Raw genomic sequence first — 26,663 nt, 5'->3', positions numbered from 1 at the left:
TGATTACCTCACTGACAGGCATTAGGTGTTGCACAACTGAAAGAAACTTCTCAATAGGCGCTGGGAAGCTCAGTCAGGGGTGAAGGAGTGGGAAGAGATTGCTGTGACTAGAGAGGCAAATGTATTATCAGGTGCAGCAGCGAAAAATGAATTGATTGAATAGATGGAGGAGTGGTAGAGGGCCTGTGATCACAGTGATTCATGGAACATGTGGGCGCTCTGTATTGAGTCACAGGCAGCAGCAGAGACTGGAGTGAAAGGACTGCACTCTGCAAGCCCAATTACCGTTTTCTATGTTGTAAACAGTCACACACAAATACACACAAATGTACTTTTAATTTTGTGTGGCATGTTAGTCTCAAACAAATATTTGTTTTAAAGTTGCAACATTTGACTGAGGCTACAGAGGCTACAGCAAATATCAACATGTATTTACATCACATAAGGGCTTTTTACTGTCATTCTTGGTGCCTTTTTGCTACCAGTGAAATGTATACCAACTTCTTCTGAAGATTAGAGTAAATAGATCCATTCCATATTTTTTGTTTATTTCTTTTTTTGGACCAGGGCTTTCTATAGACTGTGCTAGACATCAATAGTTGTGTAAAATATTTTAGTTCACATTAACGTTCACCATCAGGACGATCACATCATGAAAAAGAAAAAAAGATCAGAGTATACCAAAGTCTCTCATACATTCTTTTCTACCTTCACTGATAGGCCAAGCAAAAGAAGTGGAAGAAACTGATATGGAAACCCCAAAGGTAGGATATGACTCAAAAAGCAAAAGACACTGCACACATGCAAAGTGAAAATATATGGCTGATTTTGGCATGGGTTCATTCATTGAAGCACATCTAAACAGTGGTTTTAAGAGGGAGTTGTTTCAGTGCACCATGCTGTATGAAAAGTACGTCCAGTTCCCCTCAGTTTCTTCTGCTCCTCAGATTTCACAGTGTGTGAGATCCAGGAACAAAAATGCTGTACTGTCATTTACTGAAACGCTGTCAGCATTGTTCTCTGAGGGGGCACCAGGGGGTTTGAGTGGGGATAGACATTTTTGATCCAACATGGCCAAACTGTGGTCTAAAGTTGTCTTCCGAGGCTTGTTTTGATACTGTACAGAAAACTGATTTGGGAAAAGAAAGAATAGAATCACCCCTTGTTAAAGTTTGGAGTGAGGTCTGCTGTATTTTCTAATTTGAGATTAAGACGTGGCCTACGTGTGGTTGATTTGAATTGACTATGTGGCGGAATGTCTCAATCTGTGCAAGTAAATTGATTATGATGCACAACTAACTTATGAATAATCTGCTCATACTGTACTGTCTGATTTTCAAGCAAGAACAGTGAACTAACACTTTTCATGTTGGTGTACATTAATTTATATTTCAGTTTCCCACATCATGCAAAATGTCACCATGGTGCTGACGCTCAGAAGTTGTCTGAGATTTTGCTCAGGCACGATGAGAGAAAAAGCCCTGAAAGTTGGAGAATTGTATGTTGCCCTTAGTTCACTGTGCAAGAGTAAGTTGTTGGCAGGCTGAAAACATACAGATACAGCACATGTAGATAGATTCTTTAAACCAATTTTGTTTTTTATTTTTACTTTAACTTTTTACTTGAATAATTGTTTGGCCCTTCAACTACAAAGTTTATCGTCAACACTTTAAGGTTATCCTTTTGTTTATAGCAACACTTCCAGAAGCACCCACAGGATCCCAGGGCTAGTCTGCTAATAGCTTTTATTTTATAACTAGAAAAGACAGGAAGCATATTAAAAATAGTTTTATAAAATTAAATGAAATGTCAGTCTTATCCACAGTAACAGTGCTCATGTATTGCATAATGTATGTGTTAGTATTGTCCGTAAAACCTCTAAACATATGGGCAGTATGAAAATGTGTTATGTCTTGTCTTAGAAGTGTGTTTCAATTGCATTCTTTTTCATGTTAGCCAGCTAGTGATGTCTTCCTCTTGAGGCCAGACAGTCATAAACTTGAAGTTATCTATATAGCTAATCTTTTATCAACCTCCTTCTTGCTGTAGAGCACTTTAGTAGTGATAGCCAAGGCTGAGCTGTATCCAGTTGAGAAGTTTATGCTCCCTTCTAAATCTTAGAGACAGGAATCAATCAATCAGTCAATCTCGGTATGTTTAAGTAGCTGCCTATGCTATTTTCATGGTTACAAGGATCTGAGAATCTAGTGAAAAATAAAAATACAAATAGTAAATAGTTTCAAAGTTTTGCATTATGTGCTGTTGCTGCAAGGTTGCAAGATATCAATACCATGAAGAGTATCTATTAAAGTACCTGAGGAGTTATACAAGATAGAGCTCTATGGTCTGTTGTAATCTAAGGACATTTGAAAAAACCCTCCCTGCAATATTTAACCTTGTAGATGTTATCTTGGGCTTCGTGTTTTCATCCACTGTGTGGGTGTGATGTGGAAAAGTCTTTGTTGTGATTCATGACATTAAGCGTTCCAGATTTCTTCAGTGCAAAGTTGAGGTGTTGAGACCTTGCTGGGTGATTGTGGCTTTGTCACCAAGAGTGACGTGGATCATTCGTGAAGCTCGGAATAGCTCGAGTGTTGTCCTTTAAGGCCTTGTGGGTTGTAATGGCATAGCAACCAGTAGTAAGCGAATGTAAAGTGTATGTGTGTGTGTGCGCTTCTGTGGGCTTCGTATTATGTTATCTCTGTCAACATGTTTAACTGAAAAGAGCAGGCAAGGTCCGCAAGTGGCCCTGAAGCAGCAGGCTGGACCACTCCCAGCACTGATGATAGCAGGGTCGTCTCTGTGGCAACAGCCCTCAATGACTTGATGGAGTGATTGTTTTGGAGGGGTCAGTCAATATCTATCTATCCTATCTCTTATTTCGTCATCACTTAACAACCGGAGTCCTTTTTTATATAAAAATAGCTCTCCTCACTCTTTCTTCAAGCCGTTGCCTTTACATCACAGACATACATGAGTGCAAGTCAGTAGCACTTATGTACCAATGAAAACATAGACAAGTGTAAAATTGGCTTGCTGCTGCTGCTAGGTTTCTGTAATCAAGCTTGTTTAAATAAAGGTTACACCAGAGTTCTTCTGAGGACAGAGCATGAGGAAACAGATGGGGTCTAAGTGTTAACAACAGTGAACAACCCCTCAGCGACGGCGCATCTGACCATGTCAGCTTCCCCACAACAGTATCTCTTGCTCACTTGTGATGAGGTCATGTGAAGCTGTTTTATAATTGTGTGACGACTGAGCTGACACAGTGTTGTTATGTAATAAGAAAACCTTAAAGGAGGTGAAAATTATTTCAGAATTCTTTTTTGACATTCTTGCTAAAAAAAAATGGTAAAACAAGATGAAAGGTAGAAAGTATTTCATTCCAAATGTACAATCCTGCGAGTATGTCGATAGATCTTTTAATGAGCGACTCTGACATTCTGTCCCCAGATGGCAGTTTCAGCCCTGCAGTGATACAGTAGCAGCTTAAATCTGTAACATACAATACTGGATGTAGACGGGATCTGAAGGGATCAGCTGAACCTGAGCTCCCTGTGTCGTGACATTATTTTTCTGAACACAGTAGCTGTGTGTTTCAGGAGCTCAGGGTCATGGATGTGATGAGTCATTGATGTACTGCACAGCAGCCACGGCTTCAGTTCAGGCAAGAGTTACACAGTCTCATTGTGCTCCATGTAACGTAGCCTATAGAGGAAGACTGAAGTGATTACTAGTTTGTTGTTGTTAGTCAGCTGATCATCCCTTCTATTGAATCTAAATATGTCATCCGCTCACTGACAACCCCAAAACATGTCTTCTCAAAACAGCATGTTACATTTTTAGGCTTCTTTAAAGCTCTTGAGGGGAGTTTGTATCTGGTTATGAAACAGACTGGAATTAATACTGATGTCTCCTCACGACCTAAATAAGGAAACAAGATCATCAACAAGAAGACTGACTCTTTCTACATGTTATTTTAATGTCTGAAACTATTAGCAGGGGTACGTGTGGGGCAAAGTGATTATCTGCACACTGCTGATACATTTATCACTTGTTCTATGGAAACAACTCTTAATGAGTGATACATTTGACTGTTAGAAGAGAGCGGGATGAGATTGTTTTGTCAAAAACTAATGATACATGTACGGGACTTCTACATCCACAGGGGGTGCCAAAATTGACAGAAACCAAAGGGAACTAACAAGAGCTTTAAAATAAATTAAACATACAATGTAGACCTATTTTAATACTTTAATTATTCTAAAGAAGAAAAAGAAAAGTGACCAATATCTGAGCAGTTGTTTTATACAGTAAAGCTGTAAAGCCACTGATAGCGTATAATCCTTATAACAGCAACAAGGGTGATAGCAAGAGGCTTATTGCACTCACGCTTCCTGGCAACACAGCGATACATTCAGAGGCAGAAACATGGGGATGGCCATGGCCCCTGTTTAAGTGGGATTGGTGTTCTCTGTGCCCAAAATCCTGAGCTGTTGTCAGCTACTTGCCTTGAAGTGGGACTTTGTTAAAGACAACGATTAAGGCTATGTTGCAGCAGGCTGCTTGCAGTTTGAGTCCTTAAAGCTGGGGTTGGTAGTCTCGGAAAACTAGCATAAATTTGAATGTAGCATTTCTTCAGGACACCGTCTCCGTCTTTTAAGTGTCCTTATTTATGAACATTGTAGAGGACAATGTGCATCTATACTAGTCTAACAACACTTATATTTACAATGACTGAATGCTGAGACTTCAAAAAAGGTCTTCTCTTAAGCTTCAACCTTCAGTCTGTTTCATTAGACATTTTCAAGCTCAATCATTACCTCTTTATCTCTTGATGCTGCTTTGTTTAGTAGCAGTAATTAAGAGTAGAGTCCGTTTGAGGTTTGTTGAAAAAGAAACAGTCTATTTTCATCCTGCTTGCTGCAGCAGAAACAAGAAATGGAGGGCTTTTTTAAATGAGTGCTTTAATGTCAGCACAGGCTTTACTTTGTTCTTTTATTCATGGCACACGTGACGTCCTGGCAGAAGGCCATCTGTATTTCACTTTATCACTTTTTGGGTTGACCTGATATTGAATGTGGTGTCTGTCCCTTGCAGTGTTTCTCATTTTTGCTATCAAACATATTATGTAATTCATCATTGCTGTCATCATTCTGTCTTTTTCTGCCCCCTCCCTGGGCTGCTTTATATTTCAGTCAATGTTGGCTGTCTGCGTAGTGTCTGAACTGTCCTCAGGGGCATGTTGACTGATGTTTTCAGCATATTATTGCAACCTACTCATGGCTGTCCTATGTCTACATTGAATCGGCCATATTCTGACAATTTCGTTGTATTTTTTTTGTTTACTGTAGCTTGTTAATCTATTAATCAGAAAACTCTAGTGCTCTGGTTTTCACCCACACTTTAGAAACGTCAGCCTTCCTCTTTTTTTGTCCTAAATATTTCATCTGCTCTAATGGATAAACTAAGTGTTGCCACACGTGCAAACTGTTAATGCCGGTCTTTGCAGGCTGTAAAAAGCACTCCTGCTCTCTGTCTCCCCACTGTGGCCTTAAGGGGATTATGCGAAATGGTCAGTTCAACAATAAACAAACATCAGTTTAGTCACATGATCATCTGTTTCTCCCTCTGATCAGACAGTAGGAATCAGTCAATGGGGATTTATTTAACGAGAATAGGACAACAAGTGCAAGCATAATCCATACTGTGTTGCAGAGTAAGGAACGCCCATAGGGCAGGCTTCCCTCAGCAATCCCAATCCCACAAAGCAGTGTATAGGGATTAATCCAGATTATCTGACAAGGCTATTCTTAGAAATAAATGAAAAATCTCTGGTTCAGATTAAGGCTCAAGGAAAGCTAAAAAAGTAGCTAATGCAGAATTCACATGACTGAAGTGTTTATGACTAAGGAGGGCTTTATCTTCTTCACTTCATGAAACATCTCTTCACATCAAGCAAACTTTGAAACAAAGCAACCTACATAATTATGTATAACTTCAATATCCCTGAAGGATTAGATGGACAGTATTTTTTCAGGACCACAGTTTAAAACAAACTATATATTACACAAGCAAATTGAATTATAGTTTTGCCTCATGCTGATCCACCTTGGTTTAGTCTTTTGATAAGAGCATATATGCTACTAAAGGAGAGCCGATCTGTGGTCTGGTCAGCAGGTGGCGTCATTGAGAGGCAACATCTCTGACTCAGTGGTTGACTTTTCTCCAAAGGAGCTGTCCATTCAGCACCACTCTGGAGCTTCATACTCCACAGCAGGCTGGAGAGAGGACCAACAGTGATTGCTGCGATCACACACAGCAGCAATAATAAAAAGAAAACTGAAGAAAAAGGAAAGTAGAGCAGACTACAGATTCCAAAAGCATGCTGGAATGTAACCAAATATTCCCCTTGTTAATTGAGATTAACAATTGATTATGTATTTAAAAAAATCCCATACCTCATGTATACAGGTACTTTTACTGCATTTTTGGGGGGATGGGGGATTTCTGAAAGGTCACTGCTCCCCCTCAGGCTACTTTGATAGATTGTTTTCTTGGCGCACCAGTAAATTAGTGCAGTAAGTCAGGTCAAGATGACGCCCTTACATTAGGTAATGATATTCTCAGGTGTCGAGGACGAAGTGGCTGCAACCTTGCTGCCTGAGTTTAGCAACCTTTTTGGTTGTATGAAAGGATCCTCATAGTCAATCAAGTCTTATATACTTAATAATATGGTGCACCGTGACTTGAGATCTTGTCGTACTAAGCCATGACAAGGTTGACACCAGATGGACTCTGTTGGAAATGACTTAATGTCCTCTTGCTTGACTGAAGATTAGGTTACAGCTCCTACTGTCCCATCCTGGAACACTATAGGAACACTCTTATATCGGCCTCCATTCCTGTTTTTCTCTCCTCTCCAACAGCATTTGTGTGTTACTGCTTGAAATGCTGTATAGCAGAAGACTTGATCACAGTAGAGCAGAACATGCTTAGGATTTGCAGCTGCCAACTGTTAATTAGTATAGATTTTTTACTGAGCACTGTTTCAGCCTAAGAAGCAGGTGGGCAAATATCCCACAAAAAAGAACAGTGCTCAAGATACAGACAAAACTGTGGAATGGAGAGTCAATGCAACCTCACAGAAACATTCGCAATATCATTAAAGATATTTGTGGTTTATATGTGGCATGTTTTGATTTTGATGTGCCATTGATTTTATTTATTTATTTATTTTTTTTAAATCAGTGATCATAAAATCAAGATCAGAATAAATCAGATATAGTGCTGCCATATTTTAATTTTCTTTCATGGAAAACAAAGACTCAGTGTAAAATTAAAATAAATTAACAGAATTGTATGCTCATACAAAATTTATTTTGCTTGACACTTTTAGAGCTAACAATCCAGACCTCTTGGACAACCATTTAGTACAAGAAACCACAGAACAAGCCTTAGTAAATGTTCAATATTTGCATAAAAATATCCCCAAAAGGCATCAACAGAAGTTGTGACCGAATTAGCAAAAGATTTGCATACAGCTGGAGGCGTCCAACTGTCACTCTAAGTCGCCCTACTTGATCCCCATGCACTGGCTGACAAATACATCAACACATGATTAACACTAAAGAAGCTAACAAACTGCTCCTTGTAGAGTTAGAAACACACATACTTGCTAGTTAATGATACTATTCCATGCTATCTGGAGCATAGTTAGCACAATATACTGAACTGCAAGCCATCTTATTTGTCCAGTATTTGCATGACAAAATCCCCCAAAGGCAACAACAAAACAAACACAACTACTTTTCTGTGAAAGGGTTAGCAGGACTGAAATCTTGCAGATGTGTAGAGGTGTGCAAACATTACCCCATAAAGAAGACATGCTCCTTAAATTGTGGAAACTAAAGACTTGATTTAATCTAGCTAGGTGAGCATTTTAATATGGGGGCATTACAGAGATAGGCATCAAGTGGCCAACCAAGGAACTGCCATTGAGTTTGTTTCATTTCTCAGCCATGCAGATTTCAGCTCTACAGAAACGAACATTTCCCATTCAAATTGGTGAATTCCAATTACCTTTTAGCATCTGTCAAGCACTTTGTTGAAGAATGTCAAGTTTTCATTGTTATTTCAATAGAGACAGATGATTCTCTTCCGGGGCTGCCTCTGAATGAAGTAAGAAGTCTTTGGAAAAAAATGTGTAACATAAATGATATCACTGTGCATGTCCAGAATAAGGTGGTGGTGCACGCTCTCTGTCCTGGCACCATCTGCGTCTGAGTAGAGAGTGAGTGAATAAAGCTTAGTGACTCAGCAGCCAAAGCTGAACAACAACAATTTTATATTTTGTTGAACTAATTGATTTTTCTGATTGCCAAGCAAGTGACAACTTACAGTGTTGAAAAATGAAGTCAATGTGGAAGTGCAAAAAACAGCAGTTCTCGAAATGTCCACTACAGGTTGGCTTCAAATGTTAAGGAATATGTTATAAAGCCCATCTTAGGTTGCCCATTTATCAGTGCAATTAAACCTGTTTATGGCCTGGTACACAGCACTCTTTTGTTTTTGTTTTTACCTTATTTCTTTATTCTCTTCAACTGTGTGCAAAGGTTCCTTTTTTCAACTCATCATGAATGATATATGCATGATTGGACGTGTGACTGATTTGCCGAATTGGTGTATGCATTGCAGTATTTTTTCCAGCCAGCAATGCTATGACCTTAACTCCACCTTTTGGCCAGATTTAATATTGGTCTGAAGTTAGTAGGAGTCAGCATTTAATAAGGGAACTGCCAATTTTGGGTTTCATGACACCTCTTAAAAACCCAAAGTGTGGAACTACTGAGACTGTCCTGTGCTGCCAACACAAAAAAATCAAACATAAAACCATTTATCTACATAAATTGAATCAAAGAGCAACAAAAAACAAAAAAATGAATCAATCATGTCACATAATTCAGATCATTCAGTCTTCAGAGCATGCGCTTGCACTTGTTACTAACTTGGTAGGTCAATCTGTGTCAGTTGTGATGGCGGTGAGTGATCTGATTTAGCAGTAGTATAAGCCAACCCTAATGAGGTGTAATTTGTAATGTGGACGGCTTTTGAGAGATTAAACAGAGAACGTGCTGCACCCTGACCCAGTGCCTGTGGCTACATCCACTATTGTTATAGATGATAGTTGCTCTCTGACCTCTGTGGTTTGGTGTGGTTGGGGTGGATTGAGCAACCACCACCATGATAGGATGAAGGGAAATCCAATACAAAAATAGTAACATGGTGTTTGATACAGATTACTTTTCTCAGTGTTTAGAGTATTTTATCCATCGATCCCACCTATCCCTCTTTTCCCATCAAGGGTAGCCAGCGGCTGGGGCCAATCCCATCTGTCATTGAGCAGGCCACACCCTGGATGGCTGCCAGTCTATCACAAGGCTGACATATAGAGACAAAAAGAAAGAGACATTCGCAACCTCACTTGAGGCAATTTAGAGTCGCCAGTTTGCTTTTATGCGTGTCACTGGATTGTAATTTGGAGTGTCCGAAAGGAACACATGCATGCAGGGAGAGAACATGCAAAGTCTAGACAGAAAGGCCCCACCCATGATGCAACAGCGCTGACTACTGCTCCATTGTGAAGCCCAGTTGCAGATTTGCTATTTAGAAGAAATAGCTTTCACAACAGCTTTTTTTTTGTTTCTATAGCTGTGGTCTTTGTATGCTTATTTGACACTTGAAGGCAACACTTTTTATTGTCTTTGTCTGACCATAGCTGGCTCATTCTGCAGCTTAAAATCAACGAGTAACCAGCCAACTGCATGACTGAACAACTGAAATTGAAAGCCACGAGTCCAGCAGCTGGAAAGCTATGTAGCTCAAGTTTGTTTAGATTTGTGAGAGAATCAAGAGGGAAAGATTGTATAATTAACAGACAGAAAAAAGCCCCCCAAAAATGGAGATCAGTATGTGACTTACATCAGGGACGGATTGATAAATGTTGTTGCATCTTGTGAAAATCCAGAATGCAACAGGCCTGCAATGCTACTCACTCAGACAAATGAGCACAGTTACAAAAAGAACCAGTTTTCAACTTAGATTGATGCAGTAATAAAACACAGTAGGCATCTAAGCAAGCTGAGTCACCATGATGCCCATCTCATTCATAATGTATGCAGGGCACATACTCAGCACACAGCAATAAACATGGGGAGTACCCCAGTACATTCAATGCATTAAGAGATTAACAGGGTTAGCTGCTGACAGTGATCAGGGCTTGAGTCCAATACAAGAGGAGAGAATTGCAGCAGGCCACCTCCTTAATGCCCTTTTCCAACATATGGAAGGGCAAGGTTGGAGTTTGGATGGGGTTCATTGCACAGAGGATGTTATGGCCAGAGGCTACTGTCCTGCTCTAGCCTTACATTGGGCCAGCCAGGCTTATCTTGTGGAGAGAAATAGAGAAAGAGAGCCATCTAGGGAAGAGGATAGAGAGAGCACAAGGGAGGGAGGGAGGAGGGGGGATATGATCCTGCGCCTGCTCACTGTGAGCGCAGCAAGTGCAGCTTTCATCCGCAGCAGAAACTGAGGGAGAGACAGAGAGAGTTTGAGCGAGCAAACAGTAGCTCTGAGGGGCCGTGTGAGAGCGTGATAGAACGACAGAGTTAGAAAAAAAAAAAAACAGAGGCCAGCCATTTTGATATTTACTGAGGATTGCTAGCCCTGCTGCTTCTGCTGCATGCTCCAGTTTGCACTAGGAATTATTTTTGCGCAGGTCACCTCCTTCTCTTTTGGGAAAACTGAAGAACCCCAGGGAGGTGTAAATTTCTGGCACAATTGCTCAGCACTGCGGCATCTTGATACAAACGACGGAATGTAGCGCAAAGGAGGACAAAGCTGAGGATCATCCTTCCAGACTTTGGTCCCAAACCATCCATCTGTCTCTGCATCCACTCCTCCCTTCTTCCCCGTGTGCATCTCTCCTGCTCTGTGTATGGGAGGTGAGGCTTTGGCAGGCTGTCAGTCAGCATGCGGCGGTGTAAACGGGCAGCTCAGTGCCCACAACACGCTATGGACGTCAGACACTCCTCGCTGTACTAATGAAAGGCTTCAAGCTCGCCTGGTAAGGCTCAACAGAGAGTAAACATAGGCTTTAATTTGTTTTCTGGTGGATCTAACCTGTTTTTCTGTTTAGCTTGAAGGATGTCATGTATGCAAAGCACAACTCTGTGAGGGGCTTCATGTCTCTCATCATTCCTTGTATTTCTTGGACCCTGGTTTTATTGACAAGAGTACATACTCTTTGCTTGGCTGGTTAGACTCCAAATATTTATGCTTTTTTTTAAAAAAGCATGTTGAATATCATTTTGTTCATTTATTTGCTGATGCATTTCCACACGGTTATGTAAAAAAACATCCAGTCAGTTTGTAATACAGACTGTCCAATGACACCGCCAAGCTGTGATCAGTGTATCCAGTGTGGGCTCATGTTTTTCTCTTTCTCACTGTGACTGTGGCAGCCCTGCTCTGCTCCCCTCTGGCAGGCTCTGTATGAGCGGAGCAGCTGAGGAGAAGCACTCACGTGGCTGCCTGGAAAAGAGCAGGCACATGCTCTCTCAGTCTCTCCCCGGCTTTCGCTCTCTCTGTCTCCCTCGCCCGCTTTCCCGTTCACTCATCACATGGACAAACAGATCCACATCCAGGTGGCCTTCCCCCTCACTTTCTTTTTCAACCTGTTTCGCTACATTATGCACTGTCTGTGCTCACTTTTCCATCCTCCCTCCTTCGCTCCTCTCCTCCCCCTTGTGTTTGTTTATGCTCCTCCTCCTTTTGCCTGATATTTTTAGAGACGAATTACAGAGCACTGCAGGAGGAAAAAAAAAACAGAGGGGGAGCAGTTTCGGCAACGTGCGTCCTGCTTCCTTTCGTCTCACTTTCATGGGGACCTCTTCTTTTCCCTAAAGTCTGTCTCATTCTCTCTATATTTGTCTGTGTCATCCTCTCATTTACATCCCTCTCTTCTCTGCCCTCTTCTTATTTTTTATCCTCTCAAATCTTTTGCTTAATCCTCCCGTCTTTTTTTTCCTAAGGCTATGTGCTGGAGCTTTGAAAATGTTTTCTAAAGGCGTCATAGAAATAATCAGATTCAGTGCATCCTGTATGTGAATGTTAGTCAATGTGTCTTGCTGTTTGTGCACAAGTGTGTGTGTGTGAACAGGTTCTTTATCATTCTGTCACACAAACACACTATTAAACCTGAGCCTGTTGTCACTTAATCTGTTTGCAGCACCCTGATAGACACAGGTTACTATCAGTGAACAGCCATCTGTTAGCATCTCATAGTCCTACACTTTGAGGTGAGCTGGCTAGCTTGCTGGGTATAGTGTGCATGCCATGCTGCCAGGTTATATAAATGCATGTTTGTATATTTACCTGATTGCATGCAGAAAGTAGAATACCCGCTGTTTATCAATAAAGTTTAGGTCAAACAGAGGAAAGGGATCTATAAGCTTACACACATTTAATCCACCCTGAGAGGGGAAGAAGAATCCATCAAGTAGCAGATAACGAATGATAAGGTATCAGCTCCTCTTGTAGATGAATCAATGAGAGGATCCAGCTCATTTTAGTTGTGTCCATAAGAGCTGCATTCTCTGCTCTCAGGGCGATCTGCAAAGTCGGCAAAATTACGTGACCTTGGGGTCATTTGATCGATCAATATCTCAATCAGCACATTTTCTGTCCTAGGTGTTGAAGCACTCACTGTAACCGGATATAGGAGCTTATTTATCTACACTGGGTTGGTGATTTAAGTGATTTAGAGCTCTCTTTATACTTGATTGAACTGGACAATGATTCTTGCAGTCCATCACAGTTATTTTAGCTCGTCTAAAGATTTGTTTCTCAACTTTTATGGACTTCTGTTCTAGCAGAAAAAGCTTGAGGTGATGAAGATACAAATTTTGAAGTCCTTTTCCAGCCTTACCCCACAGCATCTCACAAATAGATGTGAACTCCCTCAAAATGCTTCACAACCCAGTGGAAATGAGACTACAAGTGGTTTGAATGCTGTGATTGTCAGACGTATCAACATTTGCATTCATAATTTATTAAGGAATGTGTTTTCCCAGCCTTGTACAGGAGGAGTCTCTCTTTAGCCACTAAGACATCAGGGAGCCTCTTCAATGTCCGGGTATCTTGACTGTAATTCATGGTTTTCATCAGTATCCCAGCTTTACTGTAGTTATATTAATTCAGTGTTTTAAGGTATTTATGATCCCAAATTGATCTAAACTTACTGAAAGAGGGTCAAAAGTATTTAAAGGTAGATATTTGAATGTAAGTCTTTATATGGACACAATATGAGTATGAAACATATATAAATGTGATTCTTAGTATAAATGAATTATCTCTGGTCATGCACTTTAAGTTGATTTCAGGAGAAGTGAGTGTCAAGAGTTTTCAGATTGCAAACCAGTCTGCCTTGTTGGGTGCATGTTTATCACAGTGCATGCTGTGATGGAGAACCAGGCTGGGGAGATATTTTGCAGCATTACTTACTTGTCAAAATTCAAGAAGGAGATAAGAAGAGAGGGAGGGTAGAGAGGGTGGGTGAGAGACCATGAGTGCAAACATGCATGCGAGTGAGTGTGAGAGAGGGAGATTGCTCAGGATTTGGCAGTGGCCCCACAGCGGGGATGTTTGCTCTTGATATGACATTTGGTGCGACTTAAATCTGGACACAAATACACACACTTACTAACACATGCACTGAGACACAGATGTGCACACACAGCCAGCAGCAGCAGCTGTAGCAACAGCGAGGCACTGACAGCAGGCTGGAGCTGGAGTTAGAGCTTACTCTTTGCACGTGGCACAGGGTACGAGCCGTTTGTTGCTGCAGGAAAGTTGGGCTGATGAGTTGTGAGTGCACACTTGCATACAGAAGTGCCGGTGTGTATTTTTACTTGAAACTTGTCTGGTCAAGTGTTGAGTTCCTTTATCCCATTGATCGGTTCTAATCAGAGCGAGGGACTGCAGCTTTTTCGCTTATTTAAGTCATGGTTGCTCAGCTGTTGTGCTAAGAAGTGAAGCAAAGGAACACTGGAGCGAAGATTTCCATGTTTGACTTCTGCCTGTGCATCTTTATGAGACTGCAGCTTTTAGCTCTGTCGCAACCACAATGGTTTATGTGTATTCGTTTATGCACACATTAAGTCTTTTGTCTTCCACTCAAGAACATCGAAGTAATTTGGAAACTTGCAAAACTTAAAAATACATGCACAGATTCTCCATTTCGTCACATTTACATTAATGCAAACCACATCCCCAGGCGTGTGCTTCCCAGTGCTGAGCTACTAATGTCTCTCTCGGCTATTTTAAACTGACTTGAAAATTGTGGCACCCAGGCTTCTGCACCAAGAAGATTGATATTAGCATTTAGAGTACCATGACTCTGAAGGAAACAGCTTTTAGTATTGACTGCAGGTTGACTAATAGTGAACCAGCTGATCTTCTAGATCTAGTAGGATCCTCAGAACTAATGATTCAGCCCCCTAGCTTGAAGCAACAGGATTTCTGTTTGCTATGAAAAAAAACCCATAAAATGTCCACATGAGATTGCAAGAAATGAGCTGGGAGGCTTGGAGCCACCTGCAGCTTTAAAGATAAAGCACTGCACCATCAGACAGGACCACAATGGACTTCGAAGTTCGCAGCAGGGGCTCTGCGGTGAAGAGAAGCCGCAGAATTGTTTCCCTTCTGGCCATAGCTTATTAACTCTCCTGCTCTCTCTCTTTTTCTATCTGTGTCTCTCGTCCCTTGTCCCTTTTTTTCTTTTTTTTTAACACTGCATCCTTCTCATAAGCCATTTGTCATCACTGATTATGCTGTGTATTGTTCCCTACTGCACTCTTCTTCCTGCGCCAAAGAGAACCAACTTTGTTCTACCTTAAGGCTGATATTAGTGATTTATTCAATAATGATTGAAGTCACTAGAAATATGCACTTGCATTGAGCTTACTTTAAAGGGAAGTTTAAGATACGATGTAGCAACTAGAAAATGTGTCATTTTTGCATTGATCCCACAAATATTATACAATTTTCAAAACTTTGTCAGACAAACAGACGAGTGCGATCATTTTCATACAACTTGAGAAACACTGGTCTCTGTCTCTATCAACCTCATTATTAATTCACTGATCGCTGCTTTCAGGAACAGACACTCATCTGTTCCTGTCCCTGGTGGATATCTGAAAAGACTTCACATTAGCATTACACTTGTTTCTCAAATAAAGCCTGTCCAAACAATAACTGTGGTTTCCATTAAGCTTTTTAGAAGCACAAAAAGAACCCGTCCCCCCTCCCCCACTTCAATCATAAACGCTACTGTACATCAGCAAAGAAACACTCTTTCATTTGGAACCTGGTGTCCCTCACAATATTTGCTGTGTACATACGTGTCATATACTGATAATTGTTTTCATAAAAATGCTTCTGTACAATACACAACATACTTAACATACAACAATTATTTGGCCTAATTGTTAAATCTGTAAATCACTTTCATCTCACATTTTGTATATTTTAAAATGTATAAAAATGATCCAGTAACCAGTTTCCAGATGAGATACCAATCAGTTCTATCCAGTGCATATCAAGCAGTAACCCTGAAAGGTTGCTGGATGGATGGACAAAAGGTGGCCAAGCGTTACCTCTGGATGTTGAAAAATGAAGCCAATGAGGAAGTGCTAAAAACTACAATTTCTCAAGTGTCCACTTGTGGCTGGCTCAAATGGCCCAAGAAACCCCATCATCACCTGTGCTGAAATGTTAAAACAGGAAATGACATGTTTAAAGGCTGGTACACAATGATAAAAAAAATTATAACTCATTCGTTTGAATATATTAAGGTTACAGTTTTTGCAAAATCAGACATAAGATATGTGGCTGAGTTGACTGACAGCCAGCACAATGTAGCTGTTAGCCAGAGGGCTTCAGTGCCATCTCTTTTCCTGTTGTTAGGTCAACCGAAAGTTGGGTTGAGTCAGCATTTTCAATAAGGTGGCCCACATTGATGGGCTAAAAAACTATGCTTGTGGTCTATGGTTGTAGCTGTCAGCTGGGAGGCTGAAGAACCCTCCACAGCTCCACCTGTTTGTCTGTTTTGAGAGTGAGAGGATGTTAGGTTAAGTCAGCATTTGAAATATGTCTGCTGCCATTGTTGGGCTTCATGAAGCCTTGTCAGAAACCAGTGGGTGATGTCACTGAAACTTCCACATGTTTGTACAGCTTATGATGGAAATTGAGATTTTCACAAACTGCGAGCTTCAGAAATATCAACATCAGAATGAGTCGTTCTTGATATTTTAGGCCGATGACAAAGCTGTTTTTCTTTTTGCAACAGGTGTTGAAAAAGAACTGTTTCACCATTACCTTGGTTTGGTCTTCTCCTCTAACTAAATTCACACCCAAGAAAACTCTATCCCACTGCCCAGCGCTTTCTGTCCACTTCCTTCCTCCTGTATCCCCTGCAGATGGCAGCCCCTGTGTCCCGTGCCACAGGCACAATGTGTCCCACCGGGGCATAATCCGGTTGCCAGTTTCCTGTCTCCTCCTGCCCCTCTCTGACATATCCAATGAGTCCTTGAATTACCTCACTGGGCAGACTTGTGCTCTTGAATTTAAATCAGCGTGTTTAATTATAGCTTCCTTTTTAAACAGGCTCTTGTACCCAGAGGTACAGTAGGTCGTAGCTCCAATAAGATCCCTAAAAGTGTTCCAGGCCTGCCTAAGTTAAGTTGCCACACTTTTGGGCTAATTAAGAATTTAATTAAGCCTGAGCCTAAATGTTAAAGTTAAGCTCATGGGACTGAACTTATATAGTTTGGGAAAGGTGCATGCAGTGGTTTCTCTCTGTATCTATAAGAAAGAGAAAGATGGTTCTTTATATTTCAGACTTTGGTCTTGATGACTGGAATAGAGATATCAGCCAATAATAATTGCATGTGCTCATGCTTTCTGCAGCAGCATCACGCTCTCTCGCACACACACACAAACACACCCTCCTTCAGCTCTCTCTTTCTCTCTTGTTGGGAACACTTCAAGTGGCAGTGCACATGAATGGCTTGACAGGCTGCCATGGTAACTGCACGGCTGGGACGCAGTCTGGCTGACAGACATTTCCGACGCAGCCAGGCATTGCCACATTGGTGTTTCCATGACAACTCCGTAAACAGCACGCCCTCCACGAAAACATGGAATAATTTGTCAGAGTCTTCAACATTTGGGGTGTGATGGTGCAAATATACACCAGACTTAATGAAGAGAAAATGGAATTGAAGCGAGTGATCAAAAAGCCAACGACCGTTCACTACATACAGTACCAGCTCTGTGAGTGTGTGGTCAGTCTGACCATGTGCGTGTCCCCTGGACGCAATAACAAAGAGTGCAGAGGTCTTCTAAGTAGGTCAGTTGTTGGTGTGACGCTGGGTAGGCTTATCTGGGCACACAGTGGTCCGGCTCAGTGGACCAGCTCCCTTTGTTCCACTGCATGGCTCCACTTGGCGCTCCCACAGAGGCAGCCAGCATTACTGCAGCCCTGAGGTCAAGTCTTTCCAACAGCACAGCTCAGGGCTCTGTTCGCATCTTTATACCGATACAAAGGTGATGACTGACTGTGCTGAGAATGGATTACCTTAGAATCACCTTTTTGGCACATTTCTAGGAACAATCAGTGTCGATTTAGAGTTAGCAGAGAGATCAACTCAACTCAAACTATGACCAAAGTGCTGTACAGATCAAAATCAGCACAAAAGACAAAAATAACTCAAACAATGCCAAAAATACAATACTAAGATACATAAACACAGTGCAAATGTATAATAAAATAAGATAGAATAAGATGTCCACTCAAACTCGATTAAAAGCCAGGGAGAAGAGGTGAGTCTTTAGAGAAGATTTCAAAACCTCAATTGATCCCGCAGAGCGGATATGCAAGGGCAACCACTGCATAAAGATTGAGCAGCTGATATGCTACAACTTGTCTATTGGATCTTAAGTAACACGCCATCTTGGAGTAAGAACTTGTATTTCTCAGAAACCAAGAAGTTAATAAACGTGGCAGTAGTTATTTAATCCACTGTAACACCTTTTGGACAGCCAGTCCAGCCCTGTGGATAAAACCTTTCAGGGCTCAGCTAACATTTTCTGGCAGTAGTTGATTGAATTATGTTGCTGTTTATAAATTAACCAAGCTTTTTTTTTTACATATTCTGGGTGTGAAAATTTTTTATATTTTAACCCAAATATGTATAAATGTGTGTTATATTCACATGTCTTATGTGAAAGAGGTTTACATAATGTACTGTCCTGATGTCAAATTGAGTTTTTCCCAAATGTGTTTTGTACTGAGAATATTTAGTCTCACAGTTCTGAGACGACACAAATTACCTCCTAATCGCAGACGTCTTGCCTTGTTAAACAATGTAGAGCTCGGGTTTTAAATGAAACCAACAGTTGCTCCATTCTTTTGGAAACATGCTTCCCTTGAACTGTGAGTGTACTTTCATCCACCTATTTCTAGGAGCATTTTTAATACATTTCAAGTTTTAAGGCCAATCAACAAAGCAAATAAAGTTCTGAGAAAAGGATAGACTTCAACTCAAATATTAAGAAATGTGACTGAACAAAAAGCAGTGCTAGAATAAAACATTTTTTACACAGAGCAGATAGTAATGCAAAGTCACTTCATGAAACAGAAGCAGCTAAACAGAGAAGCACTTGGCTCTCAATTAATGTATTATTTACACGTTTCTCTCTGAATCTGTGCTTCATCAAAATATATGATAAAAGCAAATCAAAATTTGCTGTATTATAACTGGAACTGCCATAAAATAAAACTCCAGGTTGTGCTTATTCTTAACATCATAATTAGTGCAGTAAGTAGTGTTTTAATGTTGTGAAATGTGTTCATTTGATATAAAGTCGATGTCTCTTTGCTGCCCAAAGTGAGGCTGAAACTCACATTACGTACAGTATTTAGGAGCATGTTCTGTTAATGCTGCAGTTGTTACTTAAAGAAACTGAGAAATGATCTGCAAATCAACTGAGGTAAGCCTCTGAAGCAGGAATGACTGAAGACCAGAGTTGTAACAGGGAATGCATTGAATTTGTGTTTGGTTGTCTGGGGGTGTGAATGACACATTTGATATTTTCCTTTGCTATCCTTACAATGACACATGGGAAACAGTTTTAAAGCAGTGGTCTCAAGAAACAGCGAATTCACAAGTCACTAGTTTTGTAACATTCATTGTTGTTACTCAGGAGAACTCAGATCATGACACCTTGAAGTTGATGTGCTACCACATTCAGAATATTACTCTGGCATATGTGTGATATGGGTATTAAATGTTTGATTTTTGCATTCCTTCTTTTGAATAAATGTTTAGTTTATTTTTTTGGATGTAATCTTTTGAAGAAAATGAATCCTAATACTCTGTGAGTGTGTCTGACGATGGTGTGTGTCAACCATGAATTGTGTTCTTCACAAAGTCTGCTCTGGGTATTGTGTGATTTAGAAGGAGCTTCAGATGTAAAGTGACCTGAATGCCGGTGATGTCAGCCCCTCCATTCATGAAACATGAATAATTGAGGGAGCAGCAGGCTCAGTGCACCAGCACCAAGTCGAGGTGGAATTCAAAGTGAAAGCCATCTCTTTCCTCATTTGCTCCATCTCTATCTCTCACCCCTCTCTCTCTCTCTCTCTCTCTCTCTCTCTCTCTCTCTCTCTCTCTCTCTCTCTCTCTCTCTCTCTCTCTCTCTCTCTTTCTCTCTCTCTCTCTCTCTCTCTCCCCCTCTCTCTATCAGCTTGCGCGTTCTCCCTTAATTTCTGTCCATCTATTGTGAGTCTGCAGCCGTGAAATTCTGTGAACGGGGGGGCTGAAACGGGAGAAGAGCCTTGCTTTGATACGGGAAAATGCAGTAATAAGGCAGATGATCCAACGGCTGGGATACCAGAGGAGGAAAAGGCAGGTTGCCGGAGAGAATGGCAGCTTATCATCCTCAATTAGACAAAGAAGGAGAGAGAGAGTAATTGGAAGAGAAACATAAAGACGGTGCCTGATCTACAGCTCCAGTGTTTTTTTTCTCCATCTGCCAGGAATATCGCTTTTTTCATCTCCCTCTTCTGCGTCCACTGCCTCCTCCTTTCCCGACATCCTCCTGGCATGCTCACAAACGCGTCCACCCTCCTCCCCTTTATCCCTCTTCCCTCTCTCTTCTCTTCTTCACCCCCCTCCTCCCCCTCCCTCCCTCCCATGCTTCATCCACGGCTCCTGCTGCGTGAATGAAGCCGTTTGAAAAGGGCTGATCGCTGCGGAGCGGCTCTCTACATGGCTACAACCAGGTTAGTGCCGGCAACAACAACCTGCCTACATGCCTGCATTCAGGCAGAACAACATGGAGGCTGCACCATGGTTAGTTGCCATGCTCGGTGAGATCCATATGATCTTTTTAGAAGGAGAATCCAAGAGGAGGGCAATTGCACCTACGACCACCAGTGCCTCTTCTTTGGCAGGTGGTGTTAAGGGCGATGTAAGCTGGTTATTAGGAGATCAGAGCTGGCCGGGGAAGATCAGTGGCCCTAAGCCTACTAAAGAAAATCTCCCTGCCTGCCTCTTCCATCTTTTCTCTCTCCCCCTCTATCCACTCTTTCTCCATTCATCTGGCCAGCTACCTTTCTTCTTTAACTCTGAGAGAGAAAGGAAAAGTGCAGCTTGCCGTCTTTGAAATGATTTGCTGGATGAACAGCTCATTGCTGGGGGTTGACTACGAGGATATGGTGGTGTTTGAGTGTGTGACGATGGCCAACGAAGGCTGCCGTTGCCTCGAGGGCTGCTACGGCGAGGTGTTGAGGGACTGTGTCTATCAGCAGGGGTATGACGGGCTCTTATACGCATGTGTGAGGGAGAGGGGATGGGGGGGTAGGATGGGTAAGATTATGTAATGTGTCCATTTGTTGATGTGATTTCATAGGTAGCACTTCATAGATCAGGTGTGTGATGTTGCTAAATGCATCATTCCAGCTAAAGAAGCATAAAATGTTTTGTATTTCTGCAGTATGTGGGCGTGTGTTTTCTGTGTCCGCACGCATTGCCATGTTTATGTCTGTCTCTGTGTACTGTATGCGCAGACCTGTGTGGGCATGCGCAGTGGATGTTGATGAGCGTGGCCATCCTCATGGCCTTTTCAAACCAAGCAGAGCTGAAGGGCCAAACCCTGATGGGTATTTTCCAGGGTCAGCAAAACTGTGAAAACAAGCGAGGCCCTTAGAAAGGCCCGGAACTCTGTTCTATTGTGTAGCTGAATGATTGGACAGCTTGGGCTGGCTGGATTTAGAGCTTTAGAGCTTATTTAAAGAAAAGACTGTAACAAAGTGGTGCAAGCAGCATGCTTGTTTCTCTTTTTTTTCTTTCTCTCTGTATGTAAGAGCTTGACCTACTTTGAGTGACTCTGACATGCAGGGATCTCGTCTGATCACCTTGAAGTCAGTCATCAGTCTGTGTCTGTGCAGGGCTCTGTAATGCAGATGAGCTCTGTGCATGAGCCCCTGGGACTGATGCCTCTCGTACAGTATGCAAATAAGCATGCTGTGCTGAAAAAATGTGACACCAAAGTGTTTTAATAATCCAGTAAGATAATAACATTGCAAGTTGCAGAAGCAAAATGAGCTCTGATTCACTATTTGTAACACCGTTGTGGGGAAGGAAGTTTTAATTTTGCTGTGCAAACTTAACACAAAGCACACAAACATTTCTTTTATTTTTTGAACTTTTAATTTTAAACTTTTTGAAAGCCTGAACTGCAAAAAGTTTTTGAGGTCAGTGTTTTCTTTAACTGTCTATTTATGTAATCTTCAGTTTTAATATAATTTCTTGTTAATGCCAAACTTCAAACAAATAAAATAAATATGATCCTGCAGTACAGAAAGATGTTATTGATATGAAATTTCCTTCATTTTGTATGAAGGTTGATATCCATCATTGCACTTGGCCTCATGGCCCATCACACATTGTCTGTCACCTCCTTCCCTGCTTTATTTTCTGCTCAGACAGCATCTCTAACAGCAGAGCAGGTGAAGTATATTTAGTCGCACTCCCTTAATATTTAAACTACCCTTTCTGTGCCCTGTTGCTATAGTGATGTTCATTTTGAGCTGCTGTTTGATTGGGCTTTGTAGTTGTACGGTAAATGCTCTAATTTTTGGGTTTGTCATTTTTTGTTTGGGAAGCCTGCTGACCTTTCAGATGAACAATGAACAATAATCGTCTGTTTTCATATCAGCTATCACCGAAATGTTCTTCTAATATTTGTTGCAACGACCATTTCTTATCTTGAAGAGAATAGTGCAATACCTTCCTTCATGGATCAAAAATCTGACGCATGTTTTATCAAAAGCGCAGCGCTGCGCTTTTAGCAACAGTCTGTTTTGTTCTACAGCTGAAGGACTCTTTGTGCTTTTTGTTTTATCCCCTGTGCATTACAGTCCAGAGATAATGCATCGGCAGGTACTCATGTTTTCTGTGGAGCTCTCAGTGTTTTGTTTCATGAAGCTATTAAGAACAAAGCAGCTGTGATAGAAGCTTTTGTCTTCTCCTGTTCAGGCTAGCACCAGCTGCATGCTCATTCTCTGCACACCACCATGCTGGTTCAAAGAGCAAACTGTTGTGTGAATGAGCGATAGTGGGCTTAGTCATCCATTTGCTGATGATGGATCCTTGTCCCTATTGTTTCCCGCGTTGTATCTGGAACAGGGAGGTGAACCGTGAACTCCTCCTCTGCTAAAAACAACAAGTGGGGGGTTCCTGTACTACATGAAATCCTGTCAATTTCTGCATGGCGGGAGAGAGTGAGGTGGTAGAGATGATCCTGTTGTTCATGTTCTGTTTTATGTAACACTGTTTTTGTATTTTTTAAGTTGTGGCTTTGTTATCTAACAACAGCTTTAATCATAAATCGGATCACTCCTAAGGCAACCTGTAAAGAACTTTACATAAAGCTGCAAACTTTATCGTCTGGTACGTCACCTGCATGCATGACGGAGTGTGAATGTGTGTGTGTGTGATCTGAGCACATGATAAAAACAAGATTGATTCTGACACAGTGAAGAGTACCCCTGGCCCATTGTATGAGGATGCTGTACTTCTCTATTTGAAGCTGTGTTGATTGTGCTTATATTTGTGCAGTGCTTGTATGTTGTTTGCTTAGGAATCTGCATTTGTAATGGGTGCAAAAACCCGAGTACAAAGAAAAGTCTGCACAAAATATGTTTATCTGCCATATGATATTTATAGTGTCTTTCCCAGATTCCCAGATTTCCATGCACATGCACGTAAATGCTCTTGTAAAAAATTAAAGGTTGCAGTAGACCATAGTATTTGCAATTAGATACTACAATGCCAAATTTCAATAACGATGCCACATTGAATCTAAATTGTATCATCATTTAGATGTATGCATGTAAATGAAACAGATCTCAAAAGAGTGCCTGAAATTCAATATTAAGAAAAAACTCTATCAGCATGCACAATGCTTTCTTGGTAAAATATACCAGTTATCAACAACGTGCAGAGACTTGCTGGTTATCCGTTTGGCGCCTAATTACCACTTCATCTGTAATCACCTTTTCCCAACAAGTTTCAAAGCGTACAGGGTATTTACAAACTTGGTTAGTAGGTGATACATGAGGATACCTCTTAGTGTGAATGAAATCACGTTACACATTCGGCCCCTGACACACTCTGCCAAAAAGGTGGATCAGAAAAGTATTTTTTAATGAACACCACCTGTTGCTGTGCTAGTACCATAATGGGGAGTCAAATTATGACTTCCAGGAAACCAATGGAAGTCTCTATTTCTTGGACAAATTCAGTTTCTCTTGAAGTCTTCCCACAAGACATAATGACCATCACCTTTTTTGAATGAACCGTGTTTCCAACTCAACATCAGTATAATGACCCACCTAGGCTTTTTACTGAAATGCAACCTCAGAGAGGAACTGTACCCTCACTTCAGAATGTTAACAAAGTACCTTTATGCTGAACCAAAAGACAAAAAAGTGTACTGTTTAGTTTTTTTTAAAAAGATGCAGAAATATAGGCCATAAGATGATTTTTGTGCATGATGATGGAATTACCCTTCAAGGAGCTAACTTGTATAAATATGCTGCTCTGATCAAGGAGAAATATGACCTGGCATAAGACACGGTTCAGTACCCTACACAAACATAGCTGAGGGCTCCCACCAGCCACCTCTTGACATGGATGTAACCTGAATTCTTGGCTCTTAGATTTGGTTATATCCTGATTCTAACTTTAGTATGGATGTAACTTAGCTTTAATCTAACTCTAGTACAATTCAACAAATGGCATATTTGTGTTAAAGGTTGTACATGGTCCCTTTACTAATGAGTAAATAAAGTTTGTTATATGTAGACCGTGTTCTTGCAGACATTGAGAGACGGATTGATACAGATGATAACAACAAAGATGATAGTAGAGATAACTGTTGGGCAGTGATATGACCGATAGAACTGTGATAAATGTTTCCAATAAAATATAGTATGCTCACAAAAGAGGAATGATTGTAGTGTTGTGAGTTATGCTGGTCCACAGCAGTAGGTGGTCTGCAACAATGATCCAACAATGTCTTAGAGACTCAAGTGCTCAAAAGTCAAGGGAAGATATAGAGTTTGTGACATGCATGTGTGGGATATGAATTCTTACAGGTATAAAGAAGGGAGGGTGTAGACATTATGCACAGCACTGCCCCCAGCAGTCTCAGCCTAAAGCAGCAAAACTAATGGTTTAGACAAGAAGAGTTAAAACAGTTCCATCTAAGTTGTATCGAATTCGGATGTTAGATGGTTCCACCAAAACAAGATGCCTGGAAATAAAAGTTTCTGCCTCCCAAACTACTTTTGAAGACCATGTGCCAAAAGCAGGCCTGCTGTCTTGAAGCACAATGTTCCAGAGGGGTAATAGGGCCATGATCTCTTTGAGATGTGAACATTAAGTGCTTGCAGACGAGAAGAAGATTTCTGAATTAACAGTCGAAGAGTAGAAGATTAGATCTGCTTAACTCATACCCTGGTGAATGACAAATACAACCTGAGAAACATTATTTTTTTACAGAATGTCCAAAAAGCTGTGACTACTATTACTTGATAATGCCAAATAGCTACCTAAGATGATGGTTTGAAACTGTAGCTTCTCAAGAAAGAGGCACCTTGTCACAGTTTGAGACATATTACTGGCAATTTAATTTCCCATCAGGTCAGGAAGGACTGCTTATTAATCAGTCCAGAGAATCTAATGTACAGCCCAGATGAAGTGATCATCCTCTGAGCAGCAGACCATTTGGTAATTATATTAATCCATGCCAGAGGCACCATAATGCACCAGACGTGATTATTTATTCTCATACATGAAATGGTTGGAAAGGCTCTGTTGTTCTTGCAACACAGAGATTCAGCCAGGTACAGAAAACGCCAACTTTCAAACAGAGGCTGGCAACAGAGTCCTCTATGATTCACTGCTCTGAGCTGCACTGAAGTCCCAAATGTAACAGTAGATCAGTAATTCATGGCTGCTAACAGCAACCATTGGCTGGCAGTGACGTAATGGCTTGCACAATGCCTTGTCAAGTAACTGTGCCTGTTGGGCACACAGCCGCACAGATCACTTACCGAGCCTTTTGTGAGCTTCTGTCGTTCTGAGGAGAAAGCTTCTTGCTGCGCCATTGGTATACCTGTGTGTGTGTGTGTGTGTGTGTGTGTGTGTGTGTGTGTGTGTGTGTATGAATGAAGCAGTGACTGTCTAGTGCTGGATCAAAGAGGCTACCTGATAAGAACTGTGTGTATATTGGAAGGACAGGGACTACCAGTCTTAAGACAACTGTTCTTCGACTTTACTTGAGAGCTGTAAGTGGAGCACCAATGCCCATGTCAAAGTCAACATGTACTTCAATTTCAGTTAATAGTGTCAAATGTTCTCGTCCTGCTTCAATATCAGAAATTATGCATCCAATATATCTCTGTGCTGATATATCCCTGATCTTTTCAGAATGGCTGTGCTGCTGCCATGGAAAGAGTTTTATCATTTCAGGGAAGAATAGTGTAATCTTCGATCTTTTTTCATAGCGTGGGTCCTCATGTTTCACATGATATGCAATAAACAGCCCAATAAATGTCAAGTCACAGCTGCATCAGTCAGATGTTTTTCCAGACTCAAGTACATTTCTTAATCAAATTGATGATGCACTCAAAAACAAACATATTGATTTCCTTTTTCTTTTGAAGTGCACCATTAGTGAGGAAATACTCGGGTTGTGCCTGATGCTGTCCTACTACATTTGTTATCCTCACTGCAGCGAGGTTTGTTGTTGTTGTTGTTGTTGTTGTTGTTTTCTCATACAAGCTTAGCTGTTATTGGCCAGCTGACCGCATAGTGCTTCCAGCCACTCAAGCCTCTGTGATGTAAGCATGAGGAGATGATGTTTGTGGTGTGCTGCTGTCCACACTGATCTCTAAGCTTAATCCACACTGTGTTTACCTTGATGTATTCAAGGAGTATTTTTGTGATCGCTATAAAACAATTGGAAAA

At 41.1% G+C, this 26,663-nt stretch overlaps 1 protein-coding gene across 1 annotated transcript in view; it reads left to right on the top strand.

The window, feature by feature from the left end:
- Positions 1–26,663, top strand: part of gramd1bb (GRAM domain containing 1Bb) — a 75,432-nt gene that overhangs the window by 22,969 nt on the left and 25,800 nt on the right. The gene's annotated exons all lie outside the window — the stretch shown is intronic.

Source organism: Notolabrus celidotus, chromosome 14, assembly GCF_009762535.1.
Source record: "Notolabrus celidotus isolate fNotCel1 chromosome 14, fNotCel1.pri, whole genome shotgun sequence".
NCBI lineage: Eukaryota > Metazoa > Chordata > Actinopteri > Labriformes > Labridae > Notolabrus > Notolabrus celidotus.
This window is presented reverse-complemented; position numbering and strand designations above follow the sequence as displayed.